Source organism: Salvia splendens, chromosome 17, assembly GCF_004379255.2.
Source record: "Salvia splendens isolate huo1 chromosome 17, SspV2, whole genome shotgun sequence".
NCBI classification, from domain to species: Eukaryota; Viridiplantae; Streptophyta; class Magnoliopsida; order Lamiales; family Lamiaceae; genus Salvia; species Salvia splendens.
In genome coordinates this window covers 24,603,282-24,609,281 of record NC_056048.1, presented here as the reverse complement: position 1 = coordinate 24,609,281, position 6,000 = coordinate 24,603,282, and positions in this window count along the sequence as shown.

Below are 6,000 nucleotides of genomic sequence, written 5' to 3'. Positions count from 1 at the left end.
CAATTTTTTTCTCAATTAAGTTGAGTTGTAGTCTTGTCGTAATATCTCAATTAAGTCGAATTATTTCTTTTTTAGGAAAAAATAAAATATCTAATCCTCTTATTTTATGTAAAAATTCAATGTGTATTTTACACCTAAGGTGGATGTGACTCCTAATAACAAGCAACCATTGTAGATAACTGATAAGAACATAAGTTCTAATTGTTGTGGCTATGTATGTTAGTATCATTTTGTATTTTGAGAGATGGGAGAGCAGTATAAATTTAAATTTGTATTTATACTGTCATATGTAAATTTAATTAGCACTACAAAAAACTTATCATTTAGAGACACAAAAACTAGAACCTAATTAATAGTGTTTGGAAATTTTTAAAAATAAACATAATTTAGGACGCAAAAGAAAGCGCCCCTAAGTTGAGGGTAAATTATCTTATTTTTTTGCCTTTTGAGGACGCTGCTATGTGTGTTCTCTAATTATAGTTTGAACAATAACAATAAGGACACTTATAAAGCGTTGGTGGTATAACACAAATTAGCGTCCTTAATAACAATTTTTTTTGTATTGTAGGTTCAATTCATGCCAAATTGTTTGCTATCATATTTATTATGGTATCCAAAAATTGAATTAGTTAATATTTTTCTAGTCGAGGTTGGCCATTCGATATGGATAGACAGGGATTCCTGGTCGAGGTCGAGTCCGTCAAAACATAAGCTCGTGTTGTGCGGACAGAGGACTCGTTAAATGTGACCTGATTTTAGATGATATTCCCCCTAGTTCGTTCGATTCTTTTTCACATTCATAATTAAATATGTTGTGTAATTTATTTACTTAAAAAAAACTTAATAAATTTATTTGTCAAGGTGATCAAATATATTGTAATTTTTTTTAAAATTAAAAGTATTATATGGACCAATTTAACAAAAAGTACAATGTTGAGTGTCGATTTAAATGACTAAATGGACTAAAATTTAGTTTAACTTTAAAATTTAACAAATCCATTATCTTGTAGGCTTAAAATAAACAATTCATATCATTGAGTATCAAATGCTATTAAAGATAATATTGGTAGACAAAAATCTAAAAACGACCCTAATATTCATAACAAAAAATAGACCTTAATCTAATCCTCCATAACATATGAAAAGGTTGGTAGTCTATAAATGCATCGCTAATGACTTTCTTTTATACACAATTACGTATACTCACATTTATGTACATCTATCTATCTATACATGTGCACACATTTAGGGTAGATATCAAACCCAGCCTAATTTTAACAAATTCATTCATCAATCAAACTAAACAATCCCACTACAATGTTTCCTTCCTATTGAAGACGTTGATGGCAAATTCAATTGGACTACTAGTTGGTTATTTATTCTTTTTCTAGTTTTCCAAAATACACAAACTTCCCATTACAAAAAATCGTGTATTTTGGTTTTTGGAAATATTTAAATGACGTGCATAATTAAAAATTAGCCCGTACATGAGGCATATGTTCCAATCAAATATAAGTAGTGAATATTTTCATGAGAACTGCCGTAAGTCTTAACATTTCAAAAATCCATAAAATCCATGGAGAAGAATGATGTTGTATTTTAGAGCATAATGTTTTAAGATCATATTAACAAAATAAATTTCAACATTATCTTAAAAAATACTTCCTATGTTCCTTCGTAGTTGAGACACTTTTTTTTGACATGAAGTTTAAGAAATGAATGTTTAGAGTGTTAACTGAGTATGTAATAAAGTAGATAAAGTAAGAAGAAATGGATTATGACAAACTAAAAAACTAAAAATTAAATGTAAATCAATACACACGATAACTGATTAATTCACAAGATAAAGAAACATAGCTCATAACACGTTCCGAACCTTAAAGCTATGAGTAATTCCTAGTCAATACATCATTCCATTCACATGCATAAAGATTGTGTTTCATTTTTTTACTCCAAATTAAAAGTATAAAATGTAATGGAGATATTTTAAGAATTGTTGAATTAAAGCTAGTTGGACATATAACATAGTAATCTTTAATCAGTAGCCTAATAATAATCCTTCAAAACCATAAACTCCCAACATCCCACAATAATAGTCCTATTTTTACTTTTATCATTAATGGTATATAGGTCTTACATTCCACTAACTCATTTTACTCATATTTTATTATAAAACCAATATAAAAAAAGTGGGTCACATATTCCACTAACTTTTCCAACCCACTATTCTTTACATTTCTTAAAACTCGTGCTCACATTAAATGTGTTTCCTATTGTGGGACGGAAGGAGTATCATACAAACCTACAACAATTATGAGTTGTGTGTTTGTGTAGTGTATGTTGTGTATATTTTGTGTATGTGTAATGTGTGTGCATAGTGAGTGTATTTTATTTCATTTTTATAGTTACCAAACATAGGAATATAATGAAATCAATTATCAAGCAAAAGAATTATCATCCATTGCACCCTTATTTCATTCCATCAAAAACCTAATTTCGTTGATGTTCTATATTGTCGGAGATACAAATACTAAAAGAACCCCCCCAATTCTTTAGTCCTACTCTAAAAGCACCAAAAACTTTCTGAGTTTGATATATCAGGATAGAGTGGATTCAAAATAAAATCAATGTCATTTTCCCATCAAAGTTCAATTGAATTAGGTTTTGTTAATGGGTGCAGTTGTGATGTGGGGCATGTGTTTGTTTATCTTTATATAAAGGCAAACGATCGATGCATCCAAATCCCACTTGACATTTCTGATAGTACTTCTAAACCACATTTCCCATCACATTGATAAATTCACCATGGTCCCTATATAACTCAATTATTGCATGCCCACCAATAATGTGTGTTATAATTAATTTCCCAATTTTAATTATGCATGCTTATTTTGATTAGGTTTGCACTAAACTTAAGTAGACTAGTCATCGCTTATGATGAGGAAATACTAAAAGGAATAGTTCTATGTTAGTTAAAATAGATTTTCTATGCATGATTTGTTGTCAGGTTATTTGGAAAACAGTGTGTGTTGCTACATATAGGGTTGTGTTTAGAAATTTAGGGTTCTCCTTTTAACAAATTTGTGGACCTATTATAATTAGGGACAAGTTTAATGGGTACTTAATTTGTATTTTTGCAGTTGTTTAATCCGAACTTTTGAAAGCAATTTCTTTCATTTAAGATGTGAATTTTCTAGCCACAAAATGACGAATCAAACAATAGTAATCGAGCAATACAAAACCTACAACATTTCCCTTTAGCAACAAAAAAAAATGAGAACAACAAATCCGTTTAAAAGGGCACTACTAGACAGTCAGGCAGTGCAGACAACACCAAAAAGAAAACATAGATACAACAAACATCCCAACACACAAAACCCTTTAAACCAAGCTCTAAGATAACAAGCTAGATAGCAAACCGATAACAAAAGAAACGAGCAACCCTTTACGTGTGTTCCTAGCTCCGTGTCAACCTCATGCACTCCTGAGATCCTTAGTAATCTGACCCAAAAAAGGGGGGTTTGGACATCACACTTTAATCCATGCATTAAGCCGTCAAATTAAAAGAGTCACTTCCTTTTATCGAACATGAAGATCTAGATCTTTTTGTTGAACTTACGAAAAGGAGAACTCAACCACGAGAGGAGACACGCAACGTTGCCTCTTTAAGCAAACAAATAGATAAGTTTTATCGCTTGCAACAGTGCTACCAAAGGAGCACACATCGATCCCTATGTCCGCTACGGGGATACTTGTTATCCAGTGTGACCTACAAGACGAAATTAAGATTAAAAAAATATATTAGCATAATTTTTTTTTAACAATAAAATTTCTTAGTATACCGTTAAAAAAGTTCAGATCGCAACGGAAAAACATTTTTTCATATGGAATTTCAGCTTTGTCTCAAAAGTTCTTTTGTCATGATTTTTTTTTAAAAGTTGTAATGTACTGTACATAGTAATGTGGGGGATGGAATTTGGTCATTTTAGCAAAGAATTTATCATTGGTCACTGTCTCAACAGTAATATAAGTTAATTCTATATAACTGCCCATATGTATATCTGTTATTTGGGACCTCTAGAATTAATTCTATGAGATTAAAACCCAACTGTGGTGATGATATATTCAATTTTCTTAAACAATAGTAAATGACATATACATAAATAATTTATTGAAAATATTTCAAAAAACAGAAGCTGCATCTAATACATTTATTAATACTAGCTAGCTAGTTAGGCTAAAATTATTAAGGCTTTTAATTGCCCTCCTTGTTTTCAGTGAATTGCTTGGCTTTTATTTTCTCTAATTGCTTGGCGTTTTATTACTTTGAATTTTAAATATGTTTTTTGTTTTCAATAAAACCTTAGCATTTTGTCTTACTAATTATTCCTCACGAGAGCTCATAATTAGGGATGTCAATCGGGCCGGCCTGTCGGGTTTCGGGCCAACCCTACTCGGGTTGCGGGCAATCGGGTGCAGGCTAATCGGGCTGTGATTTCTTTCGGGTTATAAAAGTTCAACCATAACCCTAAAAGCTCGGTTTCGGACTAGCCCATCGGGTTAATTAGGCTGCTGCCGATAATATTAACATGCGATCAATCCAATAAATAATGATTAAAATTAGTTGTATTCATACAATGCAAAACATTTAATTATGATATATTTGAGATATATGCATAAACTCAATCATAAACATGATCAAATACTAATATTTGAGATATTTCGTTGAATTTTAATTCATGTTTTAGAAATTTAAATAATTTTTAGTGAATTTGAAGTTTTTAATTTATTTATCAATTATTATATTCATAAAAATTTAATATATAATTTATATATTTAATATAAAATTGAAAGTTATTTTTTTAGTTATCTATATTATAAAATTAATCAATGAAGTGTCGAATTATGAATAAAAAATAGAATGATAGAAATTTTATCGGGTTTTCGGGCCAGCTCATCGGATTTTCGGGTCTGGCCCTAACGGTTTGCGGGTTAATCGGGTGCAGGCTAATCGGGTTTTGATTTTATCGGGCTAGAAATTTCCAGCCATAACCTTATAAATTTGGCGGGCTATTCGGGCCAGCCCACTGGTTACGGGCTACATTGACGTCCCTAGTAGGGATGTCAATCGGGCTAACCCGTTCGGGTTCGGGCCAACCCACTCGGGTTACCGGGCTATTTGGGTGCGGGCTATTCGGGTCATAAATTTTCGACCCTAACCCTAACCCGCCGGGTTTCGGGCTAACCCATCGGGCTATTCGAGCCTAAAAACTTTCAAAAATTATCTCTTGTAATCAAATTTTCCTCAATAAAATAATTTTAAATTTTAGATTTTTTTCTTTTTACTGTTAGAATCATATAAAATCTTCAAATTTTTCATAGTTTTCCTCAATAATAGTTGGATAGAAGTCTTTCATCTTTATCAACTACAATCTAAACAACGATAAATCAAAATTAATTCAATCAATTTCAATTAAAGCTTGTGTCCATGTTATTATTTTGGTATTATTCATAATTAATTCTTTATGAAAATTAAAAATCAGATCTTACTTGAATCGTTATTAAAATGATAACTATATTGAGATCTTGATGGGTTAATTCTTAATTTTGTATTGATTTGCTTTGGTGGTAGTTTGACAGTAGCGACAGATGATGGGACGATGAAATAATGAGTTGAGATGGAACTTGAAAGTTGATAATGTGGGATCGAGTAGAAAAGTGTAGAATGTAGATTGAAGAAGATTAATAATTGTGCCACTTTATTTTTAAAATATATTAAAAACCCCAAAAACTCAATATTTTTTAATTAAAAGTTGCAACCCGTCGGGCCGACCCGTAACCCGTTCGGGCCAACCCATTTAGCCCGTTTTGTATTCGTGTTTCAAAATTACAGCCCTAACCTACTCATTTTACCCGGCTATTCCGGCTGATCCACGGGTTTCGGGTTGAATTGACATCTCTAATATGTGTATATTCTTTATAGATAAATAGATGGAAATT